The 13,218-nt window shown below is 38.1% G+C and overlaps 1 protein-coding gene across 4 annotated transcripts in view; it reads left to right on the top strand.

Annotated features, from left to right (window-relative positions):
* Nucleotides 1-13,218, top strand: part of ZRANB3 (zinc finger RANBP2-type containing 3) — a 320,697-nt gene that overhangs the window by 7,065 nt on the left and 300,414 nt on the right. The window contains exon 2 of one of the 4 annotated variants that reach the window (XM_040474923.1): nt 10,393-10,470. The exons of the other annotated variants lie outside the window; for them this stretch is intronic. The gene's annotated coding sequence lies outside the window, so the exon portion shown is untranslated. The remainder of the gene's footprint in view (nt 1-10,392; nt 10,471-13,218) is intronic. 4 annotated transcript variants of the gene reach the window in all.

The following is a 13,218-nucleotide window of genomic DNA, read 5'->3' as shown; positions in this document are numbered from 1 at the left end:
TCTTACTGCTCCATTGCGAGGAGAATGTAGGGGAGGAGGTGGAAGTTGGGATATCAGATTCTTGCAGGAATTCAGGCTAGAAATAAAGTGGCTCAGATCACGTGAGCAGATTTGGAGGTGGTAGGAAATGAATGGTGGGATTCTGGGTATATTTTGAATCTAACAGGGGTTGTTGATGGATTGATTGGATATGCAGGATGAGACACTGAGAGGAGTCAAGGAATTGGTATGAACAAATGGAAAGATTGGATGGGGAAGATGGAGGATGGAATAGGGTTTGAGAAAAAGATCTAGAGTTCAGCTTTAGTAGTGTTAAGTTTGAGATACCCATTAGACTTGCTATGTAGAGATGTTTGGTTAGGTAACAGGAGTCTGAAGTTCAGGAGAGGTCTGATCTCCGTGTATAAATGTGGGAGTCAGGTACACCTGGGTGGCTCAGTTCGTTAAACTTCTGACTTCAACTCAGATCATGATCTTGAAGTTCGTGAGTTAGAGCCCCAGATTCTGCTCTGCTGACAGCTCAGAGCCTTGAGCCTGCTTCAGATTTTGTTTCCCTCTCTCTCTCTGCCCCTCCCCCGCTTGCAGTCTGTCTCTCTCTGTCTCTCTCTCCAAAATAAATAAACATTAAAAAATATATGTATAAATGTGGGAGTCATTGGAATAGAGGTAATATTTAAAACTGATATACTAATGGTATCTCTAAACGATAGAGCAAGCATTACTAAGAAATGAGCCCTGGTACTTTCAAACCTTATATGGGCAGAGTACGATTTAGGCTTAGCAAGAATGAAAACTGAGATAAGGTAGAAACCATCACTTCTAGAGTCTAAGTGAAAAACATGATTTAATGAGGAGGGAATGATTTATGGGTAGGTCCAGTAAGATGAAGTCTGAGAATTCCTACCTGTTCTCTTCCTTTTGTTTCCAAATCAGGGCCTTTGGGTGTGTTTCTTGTGTGGTTATTGTGTATTCTTTATGTCTCAGCTTTGATGTATGTATCTTTTAGAAAGCCTTCCAAACCTCCTGAGTTTTTGTTACATGCTCCCTTAACACCTCGTACTTTCCCTATAGTACTTCTTCAAAACCACAGCTATTTATTACTGTGTATCCAGAACCTTGTGCAGTGTCTGCTCCATGTAAACATCCAAATATATTTTTGTTGAATTCATGAAGGAATGAAATTCAGGAATAAAATTTATTAGATGATTACTTATTTTTTAACTGTAATTGTTTCGACAGTTTAAAATATATATTTTCACTGTGGTTTAGTTCTGAAGCTGAGGAGGTACACTCCTGTGTTGAAAAGAAAGCAACGACCCAGATACGTTTTACCTCTGTCACAAGCTACATGATCTTGGAGTTTTATCTTTATGGACCTCATTATCCAAAACTTTGAGATCCATTGGTATGTGTTAAGCCAGAGTGTTTCCCCCGTTTTTTAAAGTTAAACTTTGTATTTTGAAATCATTGTAAATTTGTTTACTGTTGTGAGAAATAATGCAAAAAGATCCTGCATATGCTTACTCAGTTTTCCTCAATGGTAGCAGCTTACAAAACTACAGTATGTATCACAACCAGGCTATTGCCATATAAAGAAAAAGAACAATTGCATCCCACAGGGATACCTCATGTTGCCTTATAGCATCCATCACTTTCCACCTTCACCCCTGGCAACTACTAATCTGTTCTCTATTTTTATAATTTTGACGTTGCAGTAATGTTATAGAAATGGAATCAACAACTGTGTAACCTTTGAAGTTTGGCTTTTTTTTTTTTTTTTTTTTTTTTTACCTCAGCATAATTCTATGGAGATTCATCCAGATTGTTGTGTATATCAGTTGCGCCTCTTTATTGCTGAGTAGTGTTCCATGATTTGGATGTACCACAGTTTGACCATTCACCCACTGAAGTATGTCTGAGTTCTTATTAGTTTTTGGCTGTTGTGAATAAAACTATAAATATTCATGAATAGTGTTTTTTTTAATTTTTTAATTTTTTTTAGACAGAAGTTTTGATTTCTCTAGGATAAATGCCCAGGAGTACCATTGCTGAGTCAGATGGCAGTTGGATATTTAGTTATTTAAGAAATTGTCAAAATGTTTTTCCCAGTGATTGTATACCCCATCTTTCTAAAAGCATACATCAAGATAGGATTTGGAGTTCTTTTTGGTTTATTTGTTTGGTTTCTGGTTGTGTTTTATTTATTTATTTTTAATGTTTATTTATTTTGAGAGAGAGAGAAAAAGACAATCCTAAGCAGACTCCGAACCATCATTGCAGAGCCCAACACGTGGCTCGATCTCATGAACCATAAGAACATGACCTGGGCCAAAATCAGGAATTGGACACTTAACCGACTGAGCCACCCAAAATCCCCATGATTTTTTAATGTGTGTAAATTCTTTGGATGAAGATTTACTTCTGTTTAGGCTTTGTAGCCATACAAGCTTGCATTTGAATCCTGGCTTTCTTATCCAATGTCATAGTTTCCTCATTAGTGAAGAAGAATATAGTACTTGTCATATAGTTTTCAGGATTAAATTAGCCAGTATATGTTCCACTTCTTGACGCAAAGAAGACACTGTTATATGATAGGCATCCCCAAAAAACATCAGTTCGTCCCCCACCTTTGGAACTAATAACTGGGCCTGTTTTTGCTGATGTTCATGTTGTTTCAGTGACCTGTCATATCATCTCAAAAGAGTTTATATTATAATCAGTTCCAATCTATTAACAGGGTTATCACTTCTTTATGTGTTGTTTCATTTTACTAAAAAATCTCTTACAGTTTTTCTGCTCACAGGTCTTACACTTAGTTTTATTAGATTCGTTTCTAAAATGTGTAGTTTTTGATACTCTTGAGAATGGTGTCAGTTTAAAATTTTATTTTCTTTTTGCCTGTGTAGAGGAAAATGACTGTGTATATTGATTATGTATTCATCAACCTTACTAAATTTGCTTACAAATCTAATTATGTATAAATTATTTTAATTCTATGCACATAATCCTGCTGTCATCTGTTAGATTTTTATTTTTTATTTAATATATATTTTTAATGTTTTTTATTTTTAAGAGAGAGAGAGAGAGAGAGAGAGACAGAGTGCAAGTGGGGGGGGTGCAGAGAGAGAGAGGAAGGCACAGAATACAAAGTAGGCTTCAGGCTCTAAGCTGTCAGCACAGAGCCCCATGCAGGGCTTGAACTCATGAACTGCGAGATCATGACCTCCAAAGTCAGACGCTTAACCAACTGAGCCACCCAGGCTCCCCACTAGGTTGCCTTTTTGTTTTGTGGATGATTTCCTTCCCTGTGCAAAAGCTTTTGATTTTGGTGTAGTCCCAATAGTTTATTTTTGCTTTTTTTCCCCTTGCCTGAGGAGATGTATCTAGAAAAATGTTACAAAGGCCAAAGTCAAATTACTGCCTCTAGGAGGCATAAACTCCTCTGGGGGTTTTATGGTTTCATGTCTCACATTTAGGTCTTTAATCCATTTTGAGGTTTTTGATTGTTTTTTTGGATGATGTGAGAAAGGGTTTTATTTTTTTTGCATATAGCTGTCCAGAATTCCCAGCACCATTCCTTGAAGAGACTGTTTTTTCCTTATTGTATATTCTTCCCTCCTTTGTCATAGATTAGTTGACGAGGTAAGCATGGGTTTATTTCTGGGCTCTCTATTATGTTGTGTTGATCTGTGGGTCTATCTTTCTGCCAGTGCCACACTGTTTTGATTCCTATAGCTTTGTAGTATATCTTGAAATATATGACCATGATACCTCCAGCTTTGTTTTTTCTTAAGATTGCTTTGGTTGTTCAGGGTCTTTTGTGGGTCCATACAATTTTTAGGATTATTTGTTGGAATTCTGTGAAAAATGCTATTGGTATTTTCATAGGGATTGCATTGCATCTGTAGACTGCTTTGGGCAGGGGGGACATTTTAACAGTATTCTTCCAGTGCATAATTGTGGAATATCTTCCCGTTTGTTTCTGTCATCTTCAGTTTCTTCATCAATATTTTATAGTTTTCAGAGTAAGTCTTTCATCTCTGTGTTAAGTTTATTTCTAGGTATTCTTTTTGCTGCAGCTATAAATGAATTTATTTTCTCTTTTTGCTACTTTGTTATTAGTATATAGAAATGCAGCTGGTGTATGTTTACTAATTTTGTATCCTTCAACTTTACTGATTTCATGTATTACTTTTAGTAGTTTTATGTCAAATCTTTAGAGTTTTCTGAGTATAGTATCACACCATCTGCAAAAAGTCAAAACTACTATATTAGCAATTTGGATACCTTTTATTTCTTTTTCTTGTCTGATTGCTATGGCTAGGATTTCCAATACTGGGTTGATTAAAAGTGGCAAGAGTGGACATTCTTGTCTTGTTCCTGGTCTTAGAGGAAAAGCTCTTAGTGTTTCACCATTGAGTATGGTATCAGCTCTGGGTTTTTCATAAATAGCATTTATTATGTTTAGGTATGTTCCCTATAAACCTAGTTTGAGAGGTTTTTTTCAAAATATATCATGAACAGATGTTGAATTTTGCCAAATCCTTTTTTTGCATCTGTTGAGATGATCATATGATTTTTATCCTTAATTTTGTTGCTTGTGGCATATCATGTTGATTGATTTTCTAATATTGAGCCATTGTGTCCTTGGAATAAATCCTACTTGATCATGGTGAATGATCTTTTTAATGTATTGTTGAATATAGTTTGATGATATTTTCTTGAAGATTTTTAATGTATTGTTGAATGTAGTTTGCTGATTTTTCTTGAAGATCCTATGTTCAGAGATGTTGACCTGTAGGTTTCTTTTTTTGGTAGTTTCTTTGGTATCAGAGTAATCCTGGCCTAACAGAATGTAAGTTTTTTTTCCCTCTTCTATTTTTTGGACTAGTTTGAGGATAATAGGTATTTACATTTTTTTTTTATTACTTTTGAAAAGTTTATTTATTTTGAGAAAGACAGCACACAAGAGGGGCAACGAGACAGGGAGAGAGAGAGAATCCCAAGTAGGCTCCTCACTGCCAGCTCAATGTCTGACATAGGGCTCAAACTCACAAACTGTGAGATCATGACCTGAGCTGAAACCAAGAGTTCGACGCTCAACCAATTGGGTCACCAAGGTGCTCCAACAATAGGTATTAATTCTTCTTTAAATGTTTGGTAGAATTTGCCTGTGAAGCCATTTGGTGCTGGACTTTGGTTTGTCAGGAGTTTTTTGATTACTGATTTAATTTTCTTTTTTTTTTTTAATTTTAATTAATTTATTTTTAGCACTTATGTATTTTATTTATTGAGAGACAGAATGCAAGCAGGGGAGAGACAGAGAGAGGGAGACACAGAATCTGTGGCAGAATCCAGGCTCTGAGCTGTCAGCACAAGGCCTGATGCAGGGCTCAAACCCACAAACCATGAGATCATGACTGAAGTCAGATGCTTAACTGACTGAGCCACCCAGGTGCCTCACCAATTTAATTTTCTTATTAGTAATTAGTCTGTTCAGATTTTTCTATTTCTTCCTGATTCAGTTTTTGAAGATTATGTTTCTAGGAGTTTATCCATTTCTTGTAGGCTGTCCCCTTTGTTGGCATATAATTTTTTGTCGTATTGTCTTACAATTCTTTATGGTTCTGTGGTGTTGAATGTTACTTCTCTTTCATTTCTAATTTTATTTTTCTCCTGTTTGAGTTTTGTTTTTGTTTTTTGAGGAGTCTGGCTAAAAGTTTTATCAATTTTGTTAATCTTTCCTACAAGCCAGCTCCTTGTTTCATTGATCTTTCCTATTCTTTTTGTTTTGCTTTGCTTTTAGTCTCTATTTCATTTATTTCTTTTTTTAAAAAATTTTTTTTTCAACGTTTATTTATTTTTTGGACAGAGAGAGACAGAGCATGAACAGGGGAGGGGCAGAGAGAGAGGGAGACACAGAATCGGAAACAGGCTCCAGGCTCTGAGCCATCAGCCCAGAGCCTGACGCAGGGCTCGAACTCACGGACCGCGAGATCGTGACCTGGCTGAAGTCGGACGCTTAACCGACTGCGCCACCCAGGCGCCCCTATTTCATTTATTTCTGTCCTGATCTTTATTATTTCCTTTCTTCTGCTGTGGGCTTTGTTCTTCTTTTTCTAGTTCCTTTAGTTGTAAAGTTAGATTGCTTAGTTAAGATTTATCTTGATTCTTGAGATAGGTCTGTATCACTAAAACTTTTCCTCTTTTTCATTTTCATTTGTTTCCATGTGTTTTTCTAAAGTTTATTTTATTTTTATTATTTTTGATATAGAGTGAACTGGGGAGAGGGACAGAGAGTTAGAGAATCTTAAGCAGGCTCCACACAGTGCCCAACGCAGGGCTCCATCCCATGACCCTGGGGTCATGACCTGAGCTGAAATCAATAGTTGGATGCTCAACTGACTGAGCCACCCAGGCGCCCCTTCATGTGTTTTTCAGTTTCCTCTTTGATTTCTTTGTTGACCCGTTGGCATGTCTTAGCTTCCACATATTTGTGTTTTTTCCAGTTTTTTCTTGTGATTGATTTCTAGTTTCATAATATTGTGGTCATAAAAGATGCATAATATGATTTCAGTCTTCTGAAATTTATTGAGCCTTACTTTGTGGCCTAAGATGTGGTCTATCCTGGAGAATGCTCCTTGTAAAGAATGTGTATTTTGCTGTCTTGTGACCAGATGTTCTATATATACGTTAGGTCCTTCTTGTCTAATGTGTCATTCAAAGGTGGTGTTTCCTGGGTGCCTGGGTGGCTCAGTCGGTTAAGTGTCCAACTTTGGCTCAGTTCATGATCTCACAATTCGTGGGTTCGAGCCCTGCATTGGGCTCTTTGCTGATAGCTCGGAGCCTGGAGCCTGCTTCAGATTTTGTGTCTCTCTCTGCCCCTATCCTGCTTGTGCTCTGTGTCTCTTTCTCTCTCTCAAAAATAAATAAACCTTAAAAAAAATTTAGAAAAAAGGTGGTGTTTTCTTTATGGGTTCTGCCTGGATGAATATCCTTTGATATAACTGAGGTGTTAAAGTCTCCTACTATTATTGTATTACTGCAATTTCTCCCTTTGTCTCTATTAACATTTGTGTTACGTGTTTTGGTGATTCACCATTGGGTACATAGATATTTACAATTGTTATATCCCCTTGTTGAATTATCTTCTTTATCGTTATGTAGTGTCTTTGTCTTTCATTACATTGTTAGTTTTAAACTCTGTTTTGTCTGATTTAGGTATTGCTACCTTGGCTTTTTTCTCCCTTCCATTTTCATGGAATATCTTTTTCCTTCCTTTAGTTTTCAGTTTTTGTGTCTTTTTAAGTCTGAAAGGAGTCTCTTGTAGGCAATATGTAGATGTGTGTGTGTGTGTGTGTGTGTGTGTGTGTGTGTGTGTGTAACTTTTTCTGTTCCCTATATCTTTTTGATTGGACCATTTAGTCCATTCACATTTAAAGTTAATTATTGATAGATGTGTGTCTTGCCATTTTGTTAATTGTGTCTAGTTATTTTTGTTAGTCTTTTTTTTTTTTTTCTTTTGCTTTCTTTCCTAGTTATTAATTACTTTCTGTAGTATTATGCTTGGCTTTCTTTTTATTGTTTGTGTATTATAGGTGTTGTGTTTCTGGTTACCATGAGGTTCATATATGGTGTCCTAATTATATATCAGGCTGTATTAAGTTGATGGTCACTTAGTTTGAACACATTGGAAGTTCTGAAAGAACTTTTTTTACTCATGCCTTCCATACTTTATTTATATGATGTCATTTATTACCTATTTTTATTTGTAATTTTCGTACTTCTAATTATGAGCCTCTCTTTTCCATTTAAAGAATTCCCTTTAAGATTTCTTGTAAGGCTGCTTTTTAGTGGTAATACCCTTCTTTAACATTTGTTATTCTGGGAACTCTATCTTTCCATCAATCCATCAATTCTGAATGAAAATTATGACAGGTAGCCTATTTTTGTTTTTGTTTTTCCTTTCAGCACTTTGAATGTATCATACCACTCATTTCTGACCCACAGAGGTTCTGCTGAGAAATCGGCTGATGGCCTTATGGTGTTTCCCCTATATGTTACTTTTTACTTCTTTCTTACTGGTTTAAAAATGTTTTCTTTATCTTTAACCTTTGGCATATTAATTATTATGTGTTACGGTGTGCACCTTCTTGGGCCATCTTTTTTGGAATTCTCTATGCTTCATGAACCTGGATGTCTGTTCTTCCATAGGCTAGGGAATTTTTCATCTATTCTTTTTTAAATAAGTTCTATACCTTTTTCTCTCTTTTCCTTCTAGTACCTGTATAATGTGAATGTTCGTTTGGTCTTGTATAAGAGATCCCCTAACCTATCCTTATTTATTAAAATTATTATTATTATATTTTTTGTTTAGCACAGGTTCTTTCATTACACAGATCACAAATCTGTTCTACATCTTCTAATGTATTGTTGATTCCCTCTAGTGTAATTTCCATTTCACTTACTGTATTTCTCAACTCTGATTATTCTTTTATATTTTCTGTTTGTCAAAATTCTCACTAAGTTTTTCCAGTCTTCTTTTCTGTCCAACAAGCATTTTTATGATCGTTACTTGAATCCTTTATCAAGCATATTGCTTATCTGTTTAGTTTAGTTCTTTTTCTGAGGTTTTGTTTTGTTCTTTCATTTGAAGGATGTTCCTCTGTCTCCTCATTTTCTTTACTTGTTTCTATGAATTAGGTGGAACAGCTGATTCTCCTAAATTTTAAGCAATGGTCTTGTATATAATCATCCCCTGTGTAGACTGTGTGTGCCTAGTGACTTTGGTTGGATGGCTGGAGCTGTGTCTGGGGTGGGGCTGGGATGTCTGGGGCACTCTGTATTGGGGCCAACATGATATGATGGCCTCAGCTGAAGTGGGCATATGTCGGGGTGGTCTCAGGACTCTTTGTCTCAAGGCACCCTGGCAGAACAGCTAAAGGTGAAGTGTATGTTAGCCAGAGTGTCCTGGGACTCTGTGTAGAGGATGCCTTGGTAGGAGAGCTAAAGCTGAAGTGGATGTGGGTCAGTACAGTCCCTGGGTTCTCTGCACAGAGGGCACTCTGGCAGGATAGCTGAAGCTGAAGTGGGTGGAAACCACCACAGTGTCCCAGGACTTGCTGCATAGAGTGCACCCCGCTGGGGCAGCCAGAGCTAAGGCAGGGTCCAGGCCACGGTGTCCCATTGTGCTGCATGCAGGGGTACCCTGACATGATAGCTGTAGCTGAAGTGCACACAGGCTGGGGCATTTCCCAGGGGTCTCCACATAGGAGGGAGGTGGTTGAAGCTGGAGTGGATGCAAATCAGGATGTCTCGGGATGCTCAGCACCGAGGATTCCCAGGTAGGGTTGACAGGAGCTGAGGCTTGTAGAGGCTAGAGTGTCCTGGTGTGCTCATGCAGGGGCTGCCCTGGCAAGGTGGCTGGAACCTTGGCAGGGTGGGGACAGTGGTTTCCTGAGGTGTTCCACTAGTGCCTTTGGCAGGTGTTTAAAACTGATGTGGGCATGGGCTGGGGATTCCTGGGACACTCTATGGAGGGGGGCACCTTGGATGGGTGGCTGGAGCCTTAAGTAGGTGTGAGTCAGGAGGTCTTAGAGCACTGTGCCCTGGGGTGCCCTAGCAAGCTTCCTGGAGCCAAAGTGGTGCAGGCCCGGAATGCTCTGGGGTGCTTTATGCGTGTATCACCTTGGCAGTATGGATGTAGTTGTAAACAAGTGGTGACATGGATTGTCCTTGTGTATGCTGCTCTGAGGCTCTTTTGGTGGGATGGCTGGGGCTGGTGTGGGCTAGGGGCCCATAGCTCACTGAAGGAATAGGCCACCTAAGGTGCCCACACCCTACTCCCATCCGCACCATCAGGGTGGAAACTGAATGTAAACTGATGCTGTCCAACCTCTCCAACCTGGAGAGTTCCAGCAGCTCCCTTGCTGTTTGATGGAGTTCTGTGGCTGGATATTTTATATACTAGCTTCTCTTTCAAACCCTGATATTTTCTTCTGTGACCCAGGGCATCCCAGGCTGGTATGGGCCAGGGACGTGGTGCTTGCTGATGTGGTAGGCCGGCTCTGGCATCTGAACCCTGCTCCTACTGCACTCTCAAGGTGGAGGATGTGAATAAATGTTGGGCTTGCCAGACTCTCCCACTTGAAGGTAGTTGCAGTAGCTCACCGCCATTCAGCAGGATTCTGTTGGGCTGGTTCCTGTATATTCTAGTTGCCCTTTTAAACCATGGCTTTTTTTTTTTTTTTCCTCCGTGCCCCAGGGTAGATGAATCTGCTCTAGGTCAGTCCATCCCTTATGCAGTTGGCAGCATCAGAGGTGGGGTTTCCTTTGTTAGCATGTCTTCATCTCTATTACCTTTCTCTAAGTGGCTTATCTTTTGTTTTGTAGAAGTTGTTTGGCCAGCCCTCAGTTCTTCAGGAGGATTATTCTGTACATAGGCATAGAATTGGTGTGTTCATGGAGAAGGTGAGTTTAGGGTTTTCCCATGTTGCTGTCTTGGACTGGAACCAAATTTTGATTTTTTTTATTTCTCCTTTCCCTTTTTTTTTTTAATTCAAGTGAGGTGATTTGCACTGTTAAATAAAATTGGCAATAATAGATATATTTGTGTCTTTTCTGATCTTGCAGGGAAAGGTTTCAACATTTTACCTTAAGTCTGATGTTTGCTGAAGGTTTTTGGTAAAAACTTGTATCATATGAAGTAAGTTCTCCTATTTTTCCTATGTTAGGTAGCTTTTGTTCTAAATGAATTTTGAATTTTATCAGATGCTTTTTTCCCTACTGTTGAGATGACTGTGCAACTTCTTTGTAATTTTTGAGAATTACAGTGATTGAGCTTTTTTCACAGTGCATTTTTTAACAGCTTAATTGAGATATAATTCTCATACCGTAAAATTCACTCGTTTTGCAATTCTGTGAGTTTTGATATATTCATAGAGTTTGGGAACCATCATCACAATCTAATTTTAGAACAGTTTCATCACTCTAAAAAGAAACCCAGTGCTTATTAGCGGTTGCTCTCTGTTCTCTGCCACCATACTCTTCCCACCCACTGTCCAGACACTAGACTTAGGCAGCTACTCATTTGCTTTCTATCTGAAGGTATTTGCCTACTCTGGACTTTGACTTCTGTCCCTGAGTTTAATATTTTCAGGGTTCATTCATGTTATAGCATGTATCAGGATTTCATTGATTTTATTGTCAATGATTTCATTGATTTTATACTCCATTGTATGGATATACTACACTTTCTTTATCATGTCATCAGTTTATGGACATTTTGTTTGTTTCTCTTTTTAACTACTATGAATAATTCTATGAACATTTTTATGCAAGTTTTTGTGTGCTTGTATGTTTTACATTTGTTTTGGGTGTATACCTAGAAGTAGAATTTCCAGGTCTTATCTTTTTTTTTTTTTGCCATCCTAATGAGTGTGAAGCATCTCATTTTGGTTTTGATTTGCAGTTTCCTTACTACTAATGATGTTGAACATTTTTTTGTGTGTGCTTATTGGCCATTTATATACATTATTTGGAGAAATGTCTATTCAGATATTTGCCCATTTTTAGATAGGGTTATCTTCCTTATATATTCTGGGTATCCATTTTTGTCAGATATAATTTGAAAATATTTTCTACCCTTCTTTATGTTGTCTTCACTTCCTTGATGGTGTTATTTGCAGCTGTAAAGGTTTTTTTTTTTTTTTTTTTCAACGTTTATTTATTTTTGGGACAGAGAGAGACAGAGCATGAACAGGGGAGGGGCAGAGAGAGAGGGAGACACAGAATCGGAAACAGGCTCCAGGCTCTGAGCCATCAGCCCAGAGCCCGACGCGGGGCTCGAACTCACGGACCGTGAGATCGTGACCTGGCTGAAGTCGGATGCTTAACCGACTGCGCCACCCAGGCGCCCCAGCAGCTGTAAAGGTTTTAATTTTGGTGAAGTCCAGTTTATTTTTTGCTGTTGTTGCTTTTATTTTTGGCTTTGTATTTAAGAAATCATCGCATAACCCAAGGGCATGAAGATTTACTCTTCTGCTTTTTTTTTTTTTTTTTTTTTTTAAGAGTTTTACCATTCTAGCTACTACATTTTAGTTTTTGGTCCATTTTGACTGTTCTTTTCCTGTTGAAGTATTTTGGCACCCCGTGAAAAATCAACTAACCCTGAATGTAAGAGTTTATTTCTGGAATCTCAAATCTGTTCCACTGATCTGTCTGTCATCAATCTAGTACTACATTGTCTTTGGTAGCTTTGTGGTATGTTTTACAAGCAGGAAGTATAAGCTCTCTAACTTCATTCTTTTTCAAGATTATTTGACGTTTGATTGAGTTTTAAAAGTTTAACTAGCATTGCATTAATAAATAAATAATAAAATAAAATAAATAAAATAAATAAATAAAAAATAAAATAAGCCCATTTTGTTTATTTTTTAAAAGTTTGTTTATTTTGAGTCGGGGGACAGAGGGATAGGGAGAGAGAATACTGGCAGGCTCCAAGCTCAGTGAGCATGGAACCAGACCCAGGACTCAATCTCATGAACAGTAAGATCATGACCTGAGCCAAAATCCAGTCTGATGTTCAACTGACTGAGCCACCCAGGTGCCTAAAATAAGCCCATTTTAAATGTCTTAATATTTTAGGCTTTTAATTTATTGCTGTCTTGGTTTGCTAATATGTTGTTTACCCATGAATAAGGGAAAATGGCTTATATACATATTTTTTTGTATTGTGTTTGTCAGATCAACGTGGTGTCTCTCCCGATTGAATGGGGGCTCTTCTTATATGTGAGGTGACACTAGGGGAGAGGCTGGTGGCATGGGCAGTGAAAGAATTCACCTGAGGCTGAACAAAGTAGATAGAAGTTTATTGAATACACTGCAAGGGAGCAGTGGGCAGGATGGCAGAAGAGAGATTGTCTGCAATGAGGCAGTTTTTAATGGTAGAAGGTGAAGAGGTATGGGAACATTTGGAATTTTCCCTTTTTTTGGTAACTGTGCCTGGGTGTAAGTAGCCCATTGGTCATTTAAGGCTTATGGATATTTTGAGGTGATGATTTTACTGTTGATTATCTCAATAGGTTTATCTTCTACCATTCTCTACTTTGGTTCAGCCACTTCGGCCTCCTTTCTGTTTCTAAAATCACTCAGCCCTTTCTCAGCGTGGAGGCTTTCCATTGATCCTGTCTGTGTGAAGTGCTCTTCTCTCAATTTTGA

The sequence above is a fragment of the Herpailurus yagouaroundi genome, unplaced genomic scaffold, assembly GCF_014898765.1.
Source record: "Herpailurus yagouaroundi ecotype Mexico unplaced genomic scaffold, PumYag 140, whole genome shotgun sequence".
Taxonomy (NCBI): domain Eukaryota; kingdom Metazoa; phylum Chordata; class Mammalia; order Carnivora; family Felidae; genus Herpailurus; species Herpailurus yagouaroundi.
Note: the sequence above shows the minus strand (reverse complement) of the source record. Positions and strands in the feature narration are given on the sequence as shown.